The sequence below is a fragment of the Hemitrygon akajei genome, chromosome 25 (assembly GCF_048418815.1).
Source record: "Hemitrygon akajei chromosome 25, sHemAka1.3, whole genome shotgun sequence".
NCBI lineage: Eukaryota > Metazoa > Chordata > Chondrichthyes > Myliobatiformes > Dasyatidae > Hemitrygon > Hemitrygon akajei.
The window spans coordinates 15,915,385-15,939,123 of NC_133148.1; positions in this window are offsets into that span (position 1 = coordinate 15,915,385).

The window sequence follows — 23,739 nt, forward strand, 5'->3', positions numbered from 1 at the left end:
AGGAGGTGTTGCATTGCTTGTCCGAGAAAATCTTATGGCGGTGCTTTGGAAGGATAGATTACAGAGCTCCTCTAGGGAGGCTATTTGGGTGGAATTGAGGAATGGGAAAGGTGTAGTAACACTGATAGGAGTGTATTATAGGCCACCTAATGGGGAGCGTGAGTTGGAAGAGCAAATGTGTAAGGAGATAGCAGATATTTGTAGTAAACACAAGGTGGTGATTGTGGGAGATTTTAATTTTCCACACATAGATTGGGAAGCTCATTCTGTAAAAGGGCTGGATGGTTTAGAGTTTGTGAAATGTGTGCAGGATAGCTTTTTGCAACAATACATAGAAGTACCGACTAGAGATGGGGCAGTGTTGGATCTCCTGTTAGGGAATGCGATAGGTCAGCTGACAGATGTATGTGTTGGGGAGAACTTCGGGTCCAGTGATCACAATAGCATTAGCTTCAATATAATTATGGAGAAGGACAGGACTGGACCTAGAGTTGAGATTTTTGATTGGAGAAAGGCTAACTTTGAGGAGATGCGCAGGGATTTAGAGAGAGTGGAATGGGTCAAGTTGTTTTATGGGAAGGATGTAATAGAGAAATGGAGGTCATTTAAGGGTGAAATTATGAGGGTACAGAATCTTTATGTTCCTGTTCGGTTGAAAGGAAAGGTTAAAGGTTTGAAAGCGCCATGGTTTTCAAGGGATATTAGAAACTTGGTTCGAAAAAAGAGGGATGTCTACAATAGATATAGGCAGCATGGAGTAAAGGAATTGCTCGAGGAATATAAAGAATGTAAAAGGAAACTTAAGAAAGAGATTAGAAAAGCTAAAAGAAGTTACTAGTTTGGTTTGGCAAATAAGGTGGAAGTAAATCCGAAAGGCTTCTACAGTTATATTAAAAGCAAGAGGATAGTGAGGGATAAAATTGGTCCCTTAGAGAATCAGGGTGGTCAGCTATGTGTGGAGCCGAGGGAGATGGGAGAGATTTTGAACGATTTCTTCTCTTCGGTATTCACTAAGGAGAAGGATATTGAATGGTGTAAGGTGTGGGAAACAAGTAAGGAAGTTATGGAACCTATGACAATTAAAGAGGTGGAAGTACTGGCGCTTTTAAGAAATTTAAAAGTGGATAAATCTCCGGGTCCTGACCGGATATTCCCCAGGACCTTGAGGGAAGTTTGTGTAGAGATAGCAGGAGCTCTGACGGAGATCTTTCAGATGTCATTAGAAACAGGGATTGTGCCAGAGGATTGGCGTATTGCTCATGTGGTTCCATTGTTTAAAAAGGGTTCTAGAAGTAAGCCTGGCAATTATAGACCTGTCAGTTTGACATCAGTGGTGGGTAAATTAATGGAAAGTATTCTTAGAGATAGTATTTATAATTATCTGGATAGACAGGATCTGATTAGGAGTAGCCAGCATGGATTTGTGCGTGGAAGGTCATGTTTGACAAACCTTATTGAATTTTTTGAAGTAGTTACGAGGAATGTTGACGAGAGTAAGGCAGTGGATGTAGTCTATATGGACTTCAGCAAGGCCTTTGACAAAGTTCCACATGGAAGGTTAGTTAAGAAGGTTCAGTCGTTAGATATTAATGCTGGAGTAATAAAATGGATTCAACAGTGGCTAGATGGGAGATGCCAGAGAGTAGTGGTGGATAATTGTTTATCGGGATGGAGGCCGGTGACTAGCGGGGTGCCTCAGGGATCTGTTTTGGGCCCAATGTTGTTTGTAATATACATAAATGATCTGGATGATGGGGTGGTAAATTGAATTAGTAAGTATGCTGATGATACTAAGGTAGGAGGTGTTGTGGATAATGAGGTGGGTTTTCAAAGCTTGCAGGGAGATTTATGCCGGTTAGAAGAATGGGCTGAACGTTGGCAGATGGAGTTTAATGCTGAGAAGTGTGAGGTTCTACATTTTGGCAGGAATAATCCAAATAGAACATACAGGGTAAATGGTAGGGCATTGAGGAATGCAGTGGAACAGAGAGATCTAGGAATAACAGTGCATAGTTCCCTGAAGGTGGAGTCTCATGTAGATAGGGTGGTGAAGAAGGCTTTTGGAACGCTGGCCTTTATAAATCAGAGCATTGAGTACAGAAGTTGGGATGTAATGTTAAAATTGTACAAGGCATTGGTAAGGCCAAATTTGGAATATTGTGTACAGTTCTGGTCACCGAATTATAGGAAAGATTTCAATAAATTAGAGAGAGTGCAGAGACGATTTACTAGGATGTTACCTGGGTTTCAGCACTTAAGTTACAGAGAAAGGTTGAACAAGTTAGGTCTCTATTCATTGGAGCGTAGAAGGTTGAGGGGGGATTTGATCGAGGTATTTAAAATGTTGAGAGGGATAGATAGAGTTGACGTGAATAGGCTGTTTCCATTGAGAGTAGGGGAGATTCAAACGAGAGGACATGATTTGAGAGTTAGGGGGCAAAAGTTTAAGGGAAACACGAGGGGGTATTTCTTTACTCAGAGAGTGATAGCTGTGTGGAATGAGCTTCCTGTAGAAGTAGTAGAGGCCAGTTCAGTTGTGTCATTTAAGGTAAAATTGGATAGGTATATGGATAGGAAAGGAGTGGAGGGTTATGGGCTGAGTGCGGGTAGGTGGGACTAGGTGAGATTAAGAGTTCGGCACGGACTAGGAGGGCCGGAATGGCCTGTTTCCGTGCTGTGATTGTTATATGGTTATATGGTTATTGTTACGTTTTTAGTTTGAAAATATAACAAAACATACAAAACCAATATGGTAGTAGCAGTTTAAAAAAATACAAACATTAGAATCCCACCCAACCTGTACATTATACAGAACATCAAAAATATGAATAAATACGTCTCATCTTAACTAACAGATACACTGACTTTGGCACACACGTGCTTCCAAACAAATAAGCTGGACCCTGAAACGAGCTCTCCTCGCTCACGTGTCGATCTGCCTCTCCACCACAGGCCTTTGGGTTCAGACGCAGGAAATAACTGTCAAACACAGTTTGCATTAAAGTACATACTGTTTATTAGCAAGCTTACATTCTCAGTTGGCAACACAAGAGTCTCTTCTCACCGAGTTTGAGACAATCTGCAGCCTAATGAGCCCAGAACACTGCGCGAAGCCGCTGTTTTTCATTGTTATCACATATAGTAAGGGTAGACTGAAGCTTTCCCATGCAAAAGAAAAGACTTCTTTGTTCACATATTATTCTCACCGAATGACTTGTCAAACAGCCGATTGTAACCCTTTGAATTCTGCATATAATTCACGCTAAGTAAATAGAGATTAACACATTCACGTTACTCCATTACATTTACACTTAGTCATGAAATAATAAGAGAGACAAAGATAAATTTTTACAAAATCTTTTATAATATATTGCCTTGGAGTTTAACTTACTAAAAAGACTAGCCTCTAGGCAAATAAAGAACCGCACAACCACGCTATCCGGCACCAATATCGCGAAAATCTAATGCAAAATGTAAAACATATAAAATTACTGATATTCTAGATTTATAAACATGTATACAGAAATTTGCGTGGATATTACCAAATATTATTCAACTTTCCTCAGCATAAGTCTAGCTTTGATGTCCTTTCTAGAACCTTGCAACTCTTCTACTTCACACGTGCATAATAATGCCACTGTTTTCTCTTATAGGCACAGGCGGCTATTTTAGCATGACTATGGTGAATACACATGTGCACTTAAGCAATTAAAAATGACATTCAACGGTCACCTGGTTACATTCTCTCCTGCATACAGGTAAGCATCTTTGATTACTTGCTCACTGCAAAGGTGCTTTTAACCTTTTTAACTGCTTCTCTGAATAGAACTAAACTTAGTCTAGCCAGTATCTGTAACACTGCTGCAGTACTTATGGAGGCCACATCTAGGACTGACCTTGGATCACGATGTGGTTTACAGTGCTGTCCAGCTTTTACTCCTTTACTCCTGAGGCGTGCTGTCACAGGAAGACTACCAACATCTGACTCTTTATCAGCTGTCACAGGCGCTATAGACTCAATTTCACTAGTTTTGCGGTCAAGGCTGGGGCCGTGAAAATGTACACCCTGTTCTGACACATCTGCTCCCAAAATAATTCCATTCTCAGAATCCTCAAAGTCTGATTCATGTCCCAGGGGTCAGCTAGCCTGAATTCCAGGAGTTTGCAGTCTCCTTTGAGGAACTGGGGTGGGAAAGTTCTCACAGGGCCTGATGTCTACCGTATTCACCCTCTTGATAGGCCCACCCTCCAAAGGTATCACCTTATATGTGTTGCCTTGTACCTCTACCACCCTGTCAACAGTTGATTTCCAAGAATCCGGGATCTTAATATTGGCTAATGGTCTGTTCCAGTGCATTTACATCAATCTTAGGACAATGAATTTTATCATCCTGGAAGGCAATGTGTTCTGCAGCCTTCTGTTCAGAGTATTGTTTTGCTCTTGCATGAGAATCACTCAGTTGTTTCTGGTGTTTGGCTAAACAGTCATATTTCCTGTCTACTGACAGTTCTTGACCCAGCAGAGCATCGGTTGGCAAGTGGGGATTAACACTGAACAGTAGATAGCAAGGGGAATATCTGGTGGTTACGTGTGGTGTCACATTATACGCATACAGAGACTCAGATAGATGCTTTTGCCACCTGTGTTTCTTTTGCAGAGACAACGTATGCAACAAATCATGCATCATCCTGTTGAAACGCTCACACTGAGCATTGGCAGTAAGATGGTGGTGTGTAGTATGACTTTTCTTTACCCTGTTCCGTTTGCAAAGCTCAGCTATGACCTCACTTTCAAAGTTAGGGCCCTGGTCACCCTGCAACCTCTCAAGAATGCTGTACTTCAGAAACCATTCCCTCAAGAGCACCTTTGCTGTGGTACCACCTTTTGACCCCAAGTTGGGAATGCTTGGGTGAACTTTGTAAAGACATCTGTGACTACTAAGACATTCTCACGCCTATCAGCTGCCGGCTCTGGCACAGTGAAATCCACAGCACCAACTATGAGCATTCTAGAAGCAAGAAATTATTTAATGGGGGGGGGGGAGGTGCGGAAGATCTTAGGGTGCTTAGGGTGTTGCATTTTAGATAACTCACAATGCAGACAATTTTTGATCCCACGTGCCACATCCTCGTGCATGCCCACCTAAAAACATATATTTCTCAACAAGTGCAAAGTACAGTCTATGCGTTGATGACCCATAGAGTCATTTACTTACCTTAACACTTTACTCCTCAAGCTGGTAATAGCAGAAGCTGATAATACTCCCCATACTTCTCATCCTCAATTACACAATACAGTAACCCCTTATGCTCCCCAACGCTTTAACAGAGATAAAACCGGTTTCGGCAGAGCTCTACGTTCCTTGCCATTCAGCTTTCTTTTTCTGTCCCATAAGTTTCTGAAGACACTTAACACAGGGTCTTTCTGCTGAAAAGTGTGCAAATCCCCAGTAGGATAACCTGGGAAGGTTGGGGTGTTTCCTTGCATCAGCCCACTTACATCACTAGTATCAGCTTCAAGAGCTCGAGTTTGCTTAAACTTACAGCTTTTAAGACCAGTTGTAACCAGTGGTGGGTCAAGGACAGCACCATGATTGATAAGAGTACACATTGCTCAGCGTCCTCTGAGATATGCTCAGGCCCCCCTGCAAATGGCTGCCTGGAGAGAGCATCAGCCACGGTATTGCTCCGACCTGGACGATACTGAACATCAAAGTCAAACACTGACAGCTGTGAGATCCACCTCTGCTCAATTGCTCCTAACTTGGCAGTTTTCAAGTAGGATAATGGATTACTGTCAGTAATTATGGTGAATTTGGAACCCAATAAGTAGCTACGAAGCTTCTCTACTAAATCCCATTTAAGTGTATGCAGCTCTAATTCCAAGCTGCTATAATTCCTATCATTCTTTTCAGCATTTCTCAATTGTTAGCTTGTATAAGCAATAATCCTCTTTGTCTCTCCCTGTTGCTGGTATAAAACAGCTCCTAGTCCATGACTGATTACATCAGTATCCACCATGACAGGGTGTGTGAAATTGGCAAAGCTGAGGAATAGGTGAACTGGTCAGTTTCTCTTTGATCAAGTCAAAGGCGGTTTGACAATCTTCCATCCAAGACTGTTTTAACAGCTGGTTTGTTTTACTAAGACTCCCTGCACTGAGACACAAATTCACTGCACCAGGCAGCAGACCCACAATCTTTAAGAATCCCTGAGTGAACCATCTACAATAACTACAAAAGCCAAGGAACAATCTTTGAATGTAGATGATACTGGCCCTTGCTGAACATCCAAGTCCTTCTTAGGATCTGTGCCTATCCCTTTGGCTGATATCTAGTGTCTTAAGATCTTAACCTCTGACTGCAGAAAAAGACATTTTTTTCCAATTTTACCTTCACCTTGAGAAGCTGAAGCAGTATCAAGCCTATCCAAGTGTTCTTGGAAGATCTGCGAATACACTAGAATATCATCCAGGTACTCCAGCATAATTTGGAAGACTAAATCAAACATGGTTGTTGGCTTGTGTCTTTGAAAATTTGCCAGCCCATTGCAGACACCAAATGGCATGCAAAGATATTCAAGAGGACCAATGGGGTTGAAAAAGCAGTCTTATGCCTATCACACTCCTCTACCACCATTTGATGGTAACCACTCGCGAGATCATTCATTGAGAAAAACTCCACTCCCTACAGAGCATCAAAACTCTCATTCAGTCTCTGATGATCTACACACAGTCTATGCTACCATCAGCCTTCCATACCAACACTACAGGTGAGGCATACACGCTATTTCTCTCCTGAATTACACCTCTCTTCAATAACTTTAAGAAATACTCTTTCACTTCGCTGTACTGATTGGGCCAAAAATGAAGGTAAGGCTATGAAACAGTCTCGCCATTCATTAACTGAATTTCATGCTTGACCTTATCTTCAACTATAAAGGTATCCAGGTACTTAGTCAGTAAAGCTCTTAGCTGAGCTTGTTGGTCTTCACTACACCCAATGTCAAGTTTGTCTAGAAATGACTTTAACGGAGTTACTCCCCTCCTCCTTTACACCAACTGTCATTTGTTCAATTTCAGCTGAGATGCACTGAAATCTTACAGCACATTGATGATCACAGTCTATACATTCTACTTTTGACAGTATACCCAGCCAGGTCTTAGGTGAGAGCCTATATCCTCTCAAGAGAGGTTTAAAACCTGTACTGGTACAGTGCGACTACAAGAGTCAACAAGCATGGGAATAATACAAGACTACCTGGTAGAGGGGTGGTAAGTGGTTTAAGTAACATCTTATGGTCAGTACCAGCATTTCCAGTGGCCTTCCTAGTCACTATGGAAATTACAAATTCAGCCAGTATGTGCTCAGTATCTTTTCCCGATATTCGGACTATAGCTTTCTTTTCAGTCGTGTGCATCTATACTTCCTGGAAACATCTCTCCAATCAGAATTCAACTTTCCTTCTATAGTCGTGTCAAATTCAGCATAGGCATGTTGTCTACGTTCATGTCTGCAATGCATGGGATGAGTTGTGCAGTGCTAACAAGATCTCTGACTACCAGAAAGCCACAATTTCTTACCTTCATGCCCAACAATAGATCCAAGATGGCGGCGCGACGCAGCTTGCAGCGGCCACTCCGGAGCTGATTATCTGTTACTGGTGAAGCGGGGTGCCATGCGCAATCATAATTGGATGAAAAACGGACGTGGGAGCATGGAGGAACATCTGAAAATCTCCAGGAAGACCTTCTTTGTTGCTGCTGCTGCTGTGAGGTCCGGGTCTCTGCTGGGAGGAACAGGCCCCCAGTCCTCGGGGTCGCGTTGCCGATGGCCGTTGGCGGGGGCATCTTAATATGCTCGGCAGAGGATGGTGCTCGGAGAAGCTGTGCCGGAGGGGATGGTCGGAGGCTCGGAGGTTTGACGGACTCGGAGTCCGCTGCGGTCAGGTTGCTTTCAGTGTGTGCCGCATCTGTGAGGCTGAGCCAGGTGGCGCCATGAAAGTCCATAGCGGGGGTATTCCCTTCTGCCGCCTGCATGGGCTAATGAGTCAATCGGGACCCTGAGGACTTGTGGAAACTGTGTGGTGGTTTCTTTTGAACTTATAGTCTTTTAATTTCTTTGGACTATTTTTACTGTGCCCATGGTCTGTTTATTTATCAATTATGCTATGGTTTGCACTGTTGTAACTATATGTTGTAACTTTGTGGTTTTGTGCAGGTCTTGTAGCTTTAGTTGTTGGTCTTGTTTGTCTAGTGGAATTGGAGCTCCTTTCCGGGGATCGCGCTAGGATGGCAGCGCCAAATTAATACGCAGCAGCCTCTCCGGGCTCTGGATTGGGGATTGCCAAACATTATGTGGTTTTTCTGGTGTAGTCTGTTTTGTTGTGTTTTTGTGATATCATTCTGGAGGAACGTTATCTCATTTTTTAACTGCATTGCATTTGTGGTTTTTAAATGACAATAAACTGAAACTGAATCTGAATCTGAATCACTTGAACCTCTAACTCTAGATACCCAAGAGTAATTTAATTGAATTGAATGATCTTTATTGTCATTATACATAGGTACAATGAAACACTGTTTGGCTTCCTCTCAGGCAATCAAACAAAGTGGTAGATAAAACCAAGATAATAATAGAAAAATGGTATTAAGTAGATAAGTAGCAGAAAATAAGTTACAACAGCACCAGAATGTCACAATAATGCACAAAGTGCCATTAGTGCAAGTATTTGAGTCCTTGTGTGTGCATGTGTGTGCTCACAGTTTCAGTCATTGTTCTGTGGGAGTGGTGTGATGGAGGCCACAGATCTGGGGTAGAAGCTTTTCCTCAGTCTATTTATTCTGGTATATCAAGACTGTTAGCGGCGTTTAACCTAAGTCAGCCAGCAGTGGACAACATATCCTCATACATTCCATTCAACCGTTCTCGAAAGAACTGGTCCGTCATGGTGCTCACTTGACTACCTGTGTCGAACAGACAATGGACAGAGACACTTGATACCTTAAGCTCAACAACAGAACATGTTCCCATGACACCTTGCAGCAACTGATTATGGGATGACTGTACATTATCTGAGTCTATGAAATTCCTCCAAATCTGACTCACAACCACCTGAGGACTGAAGGATTTGGGCTCTACATCTCTTGCACTTCACTTCTGTCTGCAATAGTTGTCCATGTGCCCTCCCACCTGACACTTGAAACATATTGATTGTCCACCCTTTGTGAACCTAGGCTGTAACTTAGGTCTGCTGCTTGTAGCGTGTTCAACACCTCTCAGTACAGCAAGATCTTTCACTGCTTCAGTCAACTCACTAATGGCTTTGCCCTGCTCTGCAACAACTTTAAGGTCATTGTCTAGAGCGACAGACTTAGATTCATAGAGTAACAGAGCTTTGAGGGTTGAGCACTGTGTCTGGCTATGCTACACTTTGACTTTACAGTCTTTGCATTTCCTGAGGATTCTTCTAAAAACCACAAATGAGCCTCCTCTCGCACTTATATCATTGAGGACTCAGGGTTGTTCCGCACAAATCGGTGGAGCTCCTTTCTAAGGAAAAGGTCTCTGATGCCCACTATAAATAGATCTCTGAGTGCCATCCTTTTTTTTGGTCACAGCATTGGGGTAATGTTTCAGTAGCAAGTTAAGAGCTTGGGCTAGGGCATGAGAAAACTCTCTTATGTCTTCACCCTCACACTGTTTCTGATTATGCAACAGCTGGGGTGTACTACTGTTGTCACTAAAAGCTTCCCTGAGATAGGTGAACAAGTCATCAGCCTGGTGTTCCTCAGCACTGCAGCACATGTGTCTTTCTGCTAGAAATGCTCCCTTGAGCAGTGGACATAACAAAATCATACTGATCCTGGTTAGACTGATTTCTACCATGAAGCTGCTGTTTGACTTCTTCAATAAATTCATCAACAGATCTCCCATCTTTCTCAACATTTCCCGTAAATAGAGCAAAGTGTCTTTCCCTTGGAACATATACATAGGACCTTTTGCTTATTTTATCTATAGTTGCCATGGCTTCCTCATGCCTACTATGCAACTCTCTAATTTGTTCATTCAAATCAGGTTCAGTCTGCCTATCCTCTAGATGTAACATTATGACAATTCAAGTCTTTAAAGTCTCTACAACTAACCTAAGAAAGGGGTTGCTGACATCTCTTGCAGAAAACATGATGGCCACAGCCACAGTTAGTCTAGATCACCATCTCCGTTCCATGCCTTGGCATCAGTCCCGGATGACCCAGCCCAGCCTAAAGGCACTACCACTGTCTCTGCGTGATAACAGACTCTCCTCCCATCCCATGGGATCAGCTGACCTGTCCTTCACATGTATTGTATATTGTACAGAATTTTAAAAAGTCAAAAACCCTCTAAACTGGCTTGGAATTACCCCACTCCTGGTACCAAATTTTGAAGACTGGGGAAAAACGCACATGCAGGACAGCAAATACTTCTTTTGGGGTCTATAATTCCTTTATATGTTGTAAATGTTTTCATGTAGAAAGGGGGTATCAAAATAAAAATGACAAAATGAATTTAAAAACACACAGTTCCTGCTGGTACAATCTCAGTTTAATTCGGTCCACACCATTGTTACATATGAAAATATATAAAACAAAATATACAAAACCAATACGGTAGTGGCAATTCTAAAAAAAAATACAAACAACATTAGAATCCCGCCAACCCTGTACCTTATACACAACATCAAAATATAAATAAATACTTTTGGCACACACAGGCTTAACTTGCAAACTTATATATAGGCTGGATCCTGAAATGAGTTCTCCTCGCTCATGCTACATAAAAAGTGATTAACACATTCACATTACTCTGTTACATTCACATTCAGTCATGAAACAATTTAGAAAGACAAAAATATACTTTTAACAAATATTTACAATATATTGCCTTGGAGTTTAAATTACAAAAAAGGCTAGCCGACTAGGCCAATAAGAACTTTGCACAACCATGCTATTGGACTCCGGTAACTTACTTGTGAAATTGTAAACCATCCACATATAAAACATGTCAAATTACCAATATTCTAGATTTACAAACAAGTATAAACAAATTTACATGGATATTATCAAATATTATTCACCATATGACTAGCATTCAACGTCCTTTCTAGAACCTTGCAGCTCTTCTTTCTACTCCACATGTGCATAATGACATCACTGTTTTCACTTAAAGGCACAGGCAGCTATTTTAGCATTACCAGGGTGAATAACTAGGTGCAGTTTAACAATAAAACATTATATTCAGCTGTCACCTGGTTACACACAGATACCCTAAGGTAGAGCATGAGGCTCAAGGAGGTTGCAAGAGTGTGATCCACACATCATGGATCGGTGTGGATGGGATGGGGGCAGAGGGATGGGGGATCATATTGCAGTCATGGTGTATTTGGAGCATGGCTGGAGTGAGTAAAATGGGATCCAGAGGGTGAGATGAGAATACTGTATGTTGAGGAATATTTAACTTAAACAAGACCTATGTCGATGGTCTCCTATGACCTGGTTGCACAACCTGCAGCTGCTAAGACTATAAATGTATCTCCAAATGACAATGTGTCTGCTTTACAGGAAGGTTTTGTATTTGTTTCATGTTGACTGTGTGCTAGGCAGATATGTATAATTCTGATGCTCTTAAAGATGTAGAATCACCACCACATGTTAATACATAAGGATTGTGGGACCTAGATGGAAAACCACAGATTTTGATTGGATTCAAATTCATTTATTTATCACATGGATCAAAACATAAAGTGAAATATTATTATTCAGCAAAAATTTGTGCAGAAAGTATTATGCCTTTTGTGTTCTGTAATCTAAGTTCAAGACATCACATCAAGTAGTTGTGGAAAAAGGTCTGGGATACCAGGCATGAAAAGGTGGACGATGCTGAATCTATTGTAACATACAGAAGGAATTGGCACTCTGACTAAAGGAAATGAATATGCTGAACCTCTGAGACTAGGCAAATCAGCAGCTCTTTCAGATAGGAGCACACTTATATGACAAAAGTCACTCCTCTGATATGGGAATCTAATGTCAAACTCTCTGTGAGAAAAGGAAGGACACAAATCTCTGTGTAGCATCAAGTGGTTGGCAACTCCTTGTTTGCCTAAAATTTTATCTCCATGCACTGGGTGCACTAATGGCAGTAGACGTTGAGAAACAGCTACATGGGATCGGAGTGGGAAGCCTATTTACTCTTGACTTTGGCTTTCAATGGAACAAGTTTGAGGGTCCAGTAAGCTTTCACAAGAGTGTCATAGGAGTATTACAGATAAGGGTCATCCAACTCTTACAAACTGCTGGACCATTGCATTTGGGGTGAGAAAGTGCCTCTCTTCTTGTGATCAGCTCAACATTCAGCTATTTATATTGGCATAAGAATTTGGTCAGGTCCCATAAAGGCTCTGCCCTTACATAAAATTGCCTTTCTATTCTAGGGTTTTATGGGATCTTCCTGCACTTGTTCACTACAAGAGCTGCTGATTTGCCCAACCATATTCCATCACCATGGATGGGACATGAACCCAGATGATTCATTGCTGCTGCATAGGCATGAAACACTCTGTGATTACAGGAAGAACTTCTGTGGCGATGAACCAAGGTGAGAATCTAGATAACCCAAAGAAGACCCAAGCCATACAGGGTAAAGTACATCCCAGATCTTAGCTCACATCTGTATCTACCTACATAGCTTAATTGGTAAATGTTTCCATATTGTGCTTCTCAAATAAATTAGTGTCTGTTTTTCCGGGCCTCATTTTTGTGACTCCAGCTTGAAAGTCTATTAAGGTGTGCGGTAGTGAGTGACTGTATTTGTAAAGGCATGAAACGGTATTTTCAAAGGAGTAAACAACTTGGTGAGTGTGACTTGATGCAAGTTCAGATGCAGCGAGGGTTTGGAGTGAGCTGAAGTTCACAAAGGGTGAAGACGGGAGGGCAGACCTGCATGTAATCGCAAGGGAGTGAAGGGATGTATGAGGTATTCAGCAATGATTTGAGGTGAGGTTGGAGCAGCTAGTGGCAAATGAGATTGCAGGAGAGGAAGGTAACTTATGGGAAGTTGTTGGGACAATAGTTCTCAGCTCCCTATCAAACAGAAGATGCGTATAAAGTAGTGAAGCCTTGCAGTGATAAGGGAAACTAGTGGGAGGGAAGGATGGGGCAATCTTCCCACTTCTGTCTATGTCTTTTTCTACTGCCACAATGAGGCTAAACCCAGGTTTGAGGAGCAAAACCTCATTTTCCATTCTGATAGCTTTCAACCTCACGGCATGACCATTAAATTTTCTAACCTCTGGTAATTCTCTCTTTTTCCATTTCACATTCTGATTCACTCTCTCATCCCTTCTCTCTCACCTCCTTCAGGGTCCCCCCAACCCCTTCCCTTTTTTTCCACTGCCCTCAACTATTAGATTCCTCCTTCTTCATCACATTACTTCTTCAACTTGTCACCTGCCAGCTTCTTACTTTATCCTTAGCCACCTTCTCCCTCACCTGGTCTCACCTATCACCAACCAGATTGTACTCCTCCCATCCTCCATCTCCTTATTCTGGCTTTTGCCCACCTATTTTCCAGTCCTGATGAGGGGTCTCAGCCTGAAACATCAATTGTTTTTTACCTTCTATAGAAGCTGCCTGACTTGCTGAGTTCCACCAGTATTTTGTTTAAGTTGCTAATAAGAAATCAGGGGATAGTATGTAGCTAATGAGTTAAAATTTAGTCATTGGGTTAGAAAAGGGCACAGTAATAGGAAAGGAATGACTATTGGCTTCAACTGTATTTATTTTAAAACAAGAGCTTGACAGGTAAGAAGGATATCTCAGGGCATTGATTGGCTCTGAGAACTGCAATATCACAGGCATAGCAGAAACTTGACTGGCAGAAGAGTAGGATTGACAGATGAACATTCCCAGATACAGATGCTACAGGTGTGACAGAGGTGCAAGTAAGAAAGTGAAAGTAGACAGAAGAATGGTCTATCGAGAGATATTCTTAGGGGAACATCCAGTGAGACCATGAGCACGGAACTTAGAAAGAAAAAGGGGATGGTCACTCTAATGGGACTATATTGTAGTTCCTCCATTAGTTAATGAGAATTGTAGAGATTACAGCTACTTATGACTACAATAGCTTCAGTGAGTTATTTTAACTTCCCTCATTGATTGGGCTGAACTTGTGTAAAAAAATTTGGATGGAGCAGAATTTCTGATATGTGTCCAAGCAAGCTTTCCTTAGCAATGTATAGTGGGAAGTACTAGAGGATGCAAAACTGGTCCTCGTCCTGGGGAATGAGGTTGGGCAAGTGGTAGAAGAATCTGTTAGTATGCATACTAGTTCAAGTGACCATAATTTCTTCAGTTTAAAATAGTAATGGAGAAGAATAGAACTGGTTTACATGTGATGCTGATACTTTAGAAGTCACTGAGTATTGTGAACAATTTTGGGCCCCTCATCTTAGGAAAGATGTGCTGGCATTGGAGAGGGTCCAGAAGAGGTTCAGAAGGATGTATTCATTCCTTGAAATGCCATATCATATAAGGAATGTTTGATGGCTCTAGGTCTACACTCACTGGAATTCAGAAGGATGAGGGGGGATTTCATTGAAACCTTTTGAGTGTTGAAATGCCTAGAGAGAGTAGATGTGGAAAGGCTGTTTCTCATGGTGAGAGAGTCTAGGACAAGAGGGCACAGCCTCAGGATTGAGTGGCACCCTTTCAAAACAGAAATGCAGAGAAATTTATTTAGCCAAAAAGTGGTGAATTTGTGGAATCTGTTGCCACATGCAGCTGTGGAGACCATGTTGTTGGGTGAGAGATTGATAGGTTCTTCATTCGACATGGCATCAAAGGTTACAGGGAGAAGGCTGGAAACTGGGGTTGAAGAGAAGATAGGAAAAATGATCAGCCATGATTGAATGGCTGAGCAGACTTGATGGGATAGATGGCCTAATTCTGCTCCTTTGTCTTTCGTTCTCACGGTCTTATGGTGAAGGAGCTGAACTGAGGCCAAGCAAATTTTGGAGCAATTGGGTGGGATCTTGCAGTGGGTGATTGGGTGTGCATGGTGCAGGAAAAATACCATCTGCCAAGTGGGAGACATTCAAAAATCTGCTGTCAAGAGTTCAGGGTGCTATTAGGCTGAATGGCCAAGCTGGCCAGTTTCAGAAACCCTGGCTAATAGGAAATATTGAGACTGTGGTTATGAAATGTGAGGCATAGAACACAGATAAGCAATTTGGAAGTTGCAACTCTCTTCATCTCAACACAAAGTGCAGAGATAAGGAATAAGGTAGGAGGGCAAAAAGAGTATATAAGAATAATCTGACAGACAAAGTGAGGTAAAATCCCCGAAGATTATATAGACATATAAAGAGTAAAAGGGCGGCTATGGAAATAATAGTAAAATTGAAGATCAGCATGGGCATCTGTGCATAAATCCAAAGGGAAAATATGAGTTTTTTAATGAGTATTTTCTCTACAGATAGAAGCTGAGGAAATAGGGAAATGAGTGGTGTTGTCTTGAATTATTTATGAATTAGTACAGAGGAGGTATTGAAGTTTCAAAGTGCATTAAGGTGGACTATTTCCTCAGGCCTTAAAACATGCATTTCAGACATTGCGAGAACCTAGAGTACAAATTGTGGATGCCATTGCAGATATTTTTGCTTCATCTCTGGCCACGGGTGAGATTCTGGAAGAGTGCAGAGTGGCTAATGTAGTACCATTGTTTGAAAAGTGGAGCAAAGAAAACCAGGAAACTACAGGCCATTCAGTCAGACATTGATGGCAGGTAATTAAATGGAGGAGTTTTTGAGAGACAGGGTCTACAACATTTGGAAAGACAGGCTCTAATTCAAGACAGTCACCATGGTTTTCTGTGTGAGTGAACCAAATTGTTGATGTGAAGTGGCTGTCCTTCAGTCTGGTGGTGTGGATCTTCAGACTTCTGTACCTCCTGATCCAGAATGGTAGGGTCATAGATGTCTTCATAAAGTTTATCAAGGTCTTTGACAACTTCCCTCATGGCAGGCTAGCGTGGAAGGGTATATCACATGGTAGCGAGGGGGGGTCGGTCTGTGGATTAGATTCACAGTTGTCTCAGTGTTAGTAATGTGATGGTCAAGGTTGTTTCTCAAACTGGAGATCTGTCTGTAGTGGTGCTACAGGGGTCAGTGCTGGATCCTTTGTTGTCTGTAATTATATTAATGATTTTCATTCAAATGTACAAGGCATGGTCATGTTTGTCATATGCATAAGTACTACATGTATGCACAGGCAATGGAAAACATATTTGCAGCAGCATAGACAGAAAGCACCAGTATTCACAAGAAAATCAAATTCAGCCTAAATTATACACAGTTTTTTCAAGTATGTATGAACCAAAATGAATCCAGAGAGCAGTATGGACAAGTCAGTTTGAATAGCCCCCTTGTGTGCTGTACTATTCTGTGACTAAGTAATAATCATTGACTTTCTAACAACTCAGTTGCTTGTGATCGGGCCAGGGACCTGTTTCATGATCAGTGCAAAGGGGGAAATACAACCTTTGTGGATGATGTCAGTTTAGGGACCCCAAAGAAACCATATTGAGGTGTAGGTAGTTAATTTAAGATTTGGGAACTACTATGTCATGTCCACTTTAGGAATCAGGAGCTGTTATTTCAGATCTATTGTTGGTATCAGTGAAGGAAGCGCTCAGAAGGAAAATGATGAACACAGCACAGAGAAGTTTTCTGAAAGGAAACCACCTGTAGGACTGTAAGGTGTGGGATTGGCAGGATTTCTCTTGGAGGGAGTAAAGCAATCTCGGAGAGAAGTCTTCTTTTTACACTACTTGTGGAAAAGAGGCTAGACTGCACAGGCAGGTGATGTAGAGCAGCAAAGGTTTAAAAAAAGACCACCATATACAGTGGGCAGTGCAGTGAGATGGAGCAGAGTGAGGCAGCCTTGGCTCAACAGGCTTCAGTGTGAACAGGCAGAGGCGAGGGTAGGTTCCAGTTGTTGGAATACTCCTCTGGCAGGATGTGGGAAGTCAGTGAGACCTCCGGTGTCCCTGACAATGACAACTTCAAGAAGTGCATCCAGCTGCAGCACCTAACAAACCGTGTTAGGGAATTGGAGCAGGAGCTGGATGACCTCCGGATCATTCGGGAGAATGAGGAGTTTATAGATAGTAGTTTCAGGGAGGTAGTTATGCCAAAGGAGCAGCACACAGGTAATTGGGTTACCGTCAGGTGGGGGAAGGGGAAAGGGCAGGCAGAGCCAGGTTCCCCTGTGGTCAATCCCCTCAATAACAAGAATACCGATTTGGATACTGCTGAAGGGATGACTTAACTGGGACAAGCTGCGGCAGCCAGATCTCTGGCAATGAGTCTAGTTCTACAGTGCAGAGGGGACGGTGGAAGAAGAGGAGAGTGGTGCTGACAGGCGACTCGATAACTAGAGGTACAGACAGGAGGTTCTGTGGTCGTGACAGAGACTCCCGGATGGATTGTTGCCTCCCGGGTGCCAGGGTCACGGATGTCTCTCATCATGTGCACAGCATTCTGAAGTGGGTGGGTGATCAGCCAGATGTCATGGTACACATCGGTACCAATGACAAAGGAAGAAAGAGTGAGGAGGTTGTGAAGAGTGAGTATAAGGAGCTTCGTAGGAAGTTAAAAAGCAGGACCTCAAGGGTGGTAATCTCACGTGCCAGTGAGGGTAAGAATAGGATGTTCTGGCAGATGAACATGTGGCTGAGGAACTGGTGTAGGGGGCAGGGTTTCTGATTTCAGGATCATTGGGGCACGTGGGACCTGTGCAAGAGAGACGGGTTACATCTGAACTACAAGGGGACCGATGTCCTTGCAGGGAGGTTTGTTAAGTGCTATTGGGGAGGGTTTAAACTAGATTTGCAGGAGGATGGGAACCAGAGTGCCAGAGTAGATAGTGGAGCAGGGGTGAAAATAAATAATGTTAAAAGCTCATGCAAAGTCACAAATAGATTGGTTGTGTGTGGTGATAATAATCTTCTGAGGTGTGTCTATTTCAAAGCTAGGAGTACTGTGAGGAAGGCTGACGAGCTGAGGGCATGGATTGACACATGGAATTACAACATTATAGCCATTAGTGAAACTTGGCTACAGGAGGGGCAGAACTGGCAGCTTAATGTTCCAGGGTTCCGATGTTTCAGACGTGATAGAGGCAGAGGAATGAAGGATGGGGCGGTGTCATTGCTAGTCAGGGAAAATGTTACAGCAATGCTCAGGGAGGACAGATTAGAGGGCTTGTCTACCGAGGCCATATAGGTGGAGCTGAGAAAAAAGAAAGGTATGACCACATTAATGGGATTCTATTATACATCACCTAATAGTCAGCAAGAATTAGAGGAGCAAATCGGCAGAGAGATAGCAGACAACTGTGGGAAATATAAAGTGTGATAGTAGGGGATTTTAATTTTCCACATATTGATTGGGACTCCCATACTGTTAAAGGTCTAGACAGGGCTGAGTTTGTAAAATGCATTCAGGAAAGTTTTCTAAATCAATATATAGAGGTACCAACTAGAGATGACGCATTATTAGATCTCCTTTTAGGAAACAAGTTAGGACAGGTGACGGAAGTGTGTGTAGGGGAACACTTTGGTTCCAGTGATCACAACACTATTAGTTTCAACTTGATCATGGATAAAGGTAGATCTGGTCCTCGGATTGAGTTTCTAAACTGGAAAAAGGCCAAATTTGAAGAAATGAGAAAGGATCTAAAAAGCGTGGATTGGGACAGATTGTTCTCTGGCAAGGATGTGATTGGTATGTGGGAGACCTTCAGAGGAGAAAGTGCAGAGTTTTTATGTTCTTGTCAGGATTAACGGCACAGTGAATAAGAATAGGTAACCTTAGTTCTCAAGGGATATTGGAACTCTGATAAAGAAGAAGAGAGAGATGTATGACATGTATAGGAAACAGGGATCAAATGAGGTGCTTGAGGAGTATAAAAAGTGCAAGAAAATACTTAAGAATGAAATCAGGAGGGCTAAAAGAAGTCATGAGTTAGCTTTGGCTTTCAAGGTGAAGGATAATCCCAAGAGCTTTTTTTCCCCAGCACATTGCAGGCCCTTCGGCCCACAATGTTGTGCCGTCCCTCAAACCCTGCCTCCCATATAACCCCCCCACCTTAAATTCCTCCATATACCTGTCTAGTATTCTCTTAAACTTCTCTAGTGTATCTAAAGCTTCTACAGATATATTAAGAGCAAAAAGATAGTAAGGGATAAAATTGGTCCTCTTGAAGATCAGAGTGGTCAGCTATGTATGGAACAAAAAGAAATGGAGGAGACCTTATATGGTTTTTTTGCATCTGTATTTACCAAGGAAACTGTCATGGAGTCAATAGAAATAAGGCAAGCAAGTAGAGAGGTCATCGAACCTATACAGATTGAAGAGGAGGAGGTGCTTGCTATCTAGAGGCAACTCAGGGCAGATAAATCCCCAAGACCTGACAGGTATTCTCTCAGACCTTGAAGGAGAATAGTGTTGAAATTGCAGGGGCGCTGGCAGATATATCTAAAATGTCAATATCTACGGGTGAGGTGCGGGAGGATTGGAGGATAGCTCATGTTTTTCTGTTGTTTTAAAAAGGCTCTAAAAATCATCTGGGAAATTATGGGCCAGTAAGTTTGACATCAGTAGTAGGTAAATAATTGAATGAAGTACTAAGAGATAGGATCTAGAAGTATTTGGATAGACAGGGACTTATCGGGAAGGGTTAATATGCCTTTGTGCTTGGTAGGTCATGTTTAACAAATCTATTAGAGTTTTTTGAGGAGGTTACCAGGAAAGTGGATGAAGGGAAGTCAGTGGATGTTGTCTACATGCACTTCAGTAAGGCCTTTGCAAGGTCCCGCATGGGAGGTTAGTTAGGAAGATTCAGCCGCTAGGAATACATGGTGAGGTAGTAAATTGGATTAGACATTGGCTCAATGGGAGAGGCTAGAGAGTGGTAGTGGTGGGTTGCTACTCTGAGTGGAGGTCTGTGACTAGTGGTGTGCCACAGGGATCAGTGCTGGGTCCATTGTTATTTGTCATCTATATCAATGATCTGGATGATAATGTGGTAAATTGGACCAGCAAATTTGCTGATGATACAAAGATTGGAGGTACAGTGGACAGTGAGGAAGGTTTTCATAGCTTGCAGAGGGATCTGGACCAGCTGGAAAAATGGGCTGAATAATGGCAGATGGAGTTTAACACAGACAAGTGTGAGGTATTGAACTTTGGAAGGACAAACCAAGGTAGAACACACAAGGTAATTGGTAGGGCACTGAGGAGAGCAGTAGAACAGAGGGATCTGGGAATACAGGTTAAAAATTCCCAAAAAGTGCTGTCACAGGTCGATAGGGCCATAAAGCGAGCTTTTGGTACATTGGCCTTTAGAAATCAAAGTATTGAGTATAAGAGTCGGAATGTTATGGTGAGGTTGTATAAGACATTGACGAGGCTGCATTTGGAGTATTGTGTGCAGTTTTGGTCACCAAATTACAGGAAGGATATTAATAAGGTTGAAAGAGTGCAGAGACAGTTTACAAGAATGTTGCCGTGACTTGAGAAACTGAGTTACAGATAAAGGTTGAATAGGTTAGGACTTTATTCCCTGGAACGTAGGAGAATGAGGGGAGATTTGATAGAGGTGTATAAAATTATGATGGGTATAGATAGAGTAAATGCAAACAGGCTTTTTCCACTGAGGCTAGGGGAGAAAAAGATCCAGAGAACATTGGTTAAGGGTGAAGGGGGAAACGTTTAAAGGGAACATTGGGGGGGGGGGGGGGGCGCTTCTTCATGCAGAGAATGGTGGGAGTGTGGAATAAGCTGCCAGATGAAGTGTTAAATGCAGACTCACTTTTAACATTTAAGAAAAATTTGGACAGGTACATGGATGAGAGGTGTATGGAGGAATATGGTCCAGGTGCAGGTCACTGTGACTAGGCAGAAAAATGGTTCAGCACAGCCAAGAAGGGCCAAAAGGCCTGTTTCTGTGCTGTAATGTTCTCTGGTCCTATGGTTCTATGGAAGCTGGTATGGACCCAACAAGCTGAGTAATCTCCTTCTGTACCGTATCATTCTATGACTATGTAGTAGATCTTTCTGATTATTTTTCCCCCACAGAATGTATATGGTGTTGTGTATCATTAACAAATGTCATCACGCTTCTCAGCCTTCATCACATAATTGACTAAAATCCAATAAAGAGGTCACTAGAGACTCTGCTTAGCCTTTTGTGATATGGAAAGCACTGTCTGAAATGATGGAGAAAGCAGATTCAAACCAAACTGAAGCTGTGACACAGGGAAGAAAGGGACTCAAGGAAGTGCTGTACAGCTTTGCTCGTAACTTTTGTGGGATTCAGATCTAGATTGTGTAGCCTAGTACCACTCCTAGTTGACCTGGAGTGTGATATAAATGTCCTTTATTTTCTGGAGCAACAGGATCTTTCTCTGTCATTATGGCTTCAGTGACCCAGTGAGAGGGAGTGTGGGTGATTGTCTCACTGATTTGATTATGGGCATCTGATCGCACAGCAGAGCAGTATTGATCCTTCAGGTTCACAAACACTTCAGCCAGTTTGGTACCCACTCTCTATTAGAAACTAACTTTGCAGGAGATCATTTGACTGCAAGAGCAATACAGTCTCAGTGGAAAGTGAACCGTACTCCAATGGCCAATCCTACACTGAAGTGTGATGTCTATTCTATGCTGTAAGCCTCATCTCTCTTAGCTCTTCCACTGTACAAAGCAGTCATGGTTGATAGTATCCAGATTTCTATTCCTTCCAGTGTGCCTGTGCAAAGCTCTAAGAGTATAAACCACAAAATTGAGGTTGATAATCATTTTCACCAATTGCATTCTACATCTTTTCTGAAAATTGGTTTCAAAGGTACATATAATGTCAGAGAAATGTATACAATATACTGTCGGCCCTCCGTATCCATGGGTTTCACATCTGCGGATTCAACCAACCTCGGATCAGGATCGAAAAAAACCCCGGAAGTTCTCTCTACAGCACTTGTTTGAGCATTGTTCGCCTCGCGTCTCATTTAGTCACTAATTGTGTTGCGATGGCTCCTAAAAAGCAATTAAGTGGTCAAAGCAACTCCTCAAAGGCTAAGAGGGAGTGTAAGGTGCTATCTCTTGCTGAGAAAATAAAAATCAAAGATCTTTTAAAAAGTGCAATGTCGCTTGATGAAGTGGGCCTGGGGTTGGTAAGAACGAATCGAGCATTCGCACAATAAAGCAGGAAGAAGCTGAAATTTGTGGAAGTGTTAGTGTTACCCTTACAATGGCAAAAATGGTCTCTCTGGTTCGTGATAAAGTGCTTGCAAAGACTGAGGAAGCATTAAGTGTGCAGCTGGAGGACATGTCACAGAAGCATATCCCTGTTGCTGGCAGAATTATGCGTGAAAAATGCACTTAGCCCCTATTAGCACTACTGTGAGGGGGTTGAGGAGAGTGACAGAAAGGAGTTTAAGGCTAGTAAAGGATGGCTGGCTAGCTATGTAAAGCACCACAGCCTCATGAACTTAAAGATCATGGGAGAATCGGCATCGGCTAATGCCGAGGCATCATCAGCGTTCCCATAAGAGCTACGATGGTTGCGTCTGTACTGAACATGTACAGACTTTTTTTTCTTGTCATTATTCCCTAAGCAATACAGTATAACAACTATTTACATAGCATTTACATTGTATTAAATATTATAAGTAATCTAGAGATGATTTAATGTATACGGGAGGATATGTGTAGGTTATATGCAAATACTACACCATTTTATACACGGTACTTGAGCATCCACGGAATCTGGTAAATGCAGGCGGTCCCGGAACCAAACCCCCACGGATACGGAGGGCCAACTGTACATCCTGAAATGCTTTTTCTTCACAACCATCCACAGAAACAGAGCAGTGCCCCCAAAGAATGAATGAGAGTTAAATGTTAGAACCCTGAAGTCTCACCCCCCCAGCTCCCCTTCCTTCTGCAGGTAAACGGTAGCAAAGCAACAGTTCCCCCTCCCCCCACCAGCAAAAAAAAAACAGCACCCACCACCGAGCACTCAAGCGTGCAGCAAAGCAACAGCAAAGACTCAGACTTGCAGGATCCCAAAGACTACTTATTCACCAGGTATTCAACATACCACAGGCTCTCTCACTCTCTTTACGTTTCACAGCAAGAGGTGAGACGTAACAGACAATTCACTGGTTTACGGTGTTAAAAGTCCATTGTGTCGCTTCTTCCAAGCTCTAGATCTATAGCTGTAGATCTTCCAACTCCCATGGCACACTAATCTACTGTCGAGACAACGACCTGCGATCCACCTGTCTCCAGAGCCATGACATCCCAGGCCTTCAAAGGAGAGCTAAGCTCTTAGTCCACATCCATGGTGTGTTGGATAATGGCCAGTCATATAACCCCGAGAGTGGGTCCCATTCCCGCAAAGAACCGAAGTCAGCATGTAACTCCAGGTCAGGGTCTTCAAAAGAACCGTGAAAGGGAAAAATAGAAATATTAAAGATGAAAATAGAGCTGTTTCCAAAGATGCAAACAATAGAGTTGCCGTTTAGCGCAATCATAACTAAGCTTTTGAATGTAAATCTGAAACCACTGAGCAACACCTGTTTACAATGAAAATATCCCTTCACATCAAATCAATTCAAGTCAAATTCAATCAAG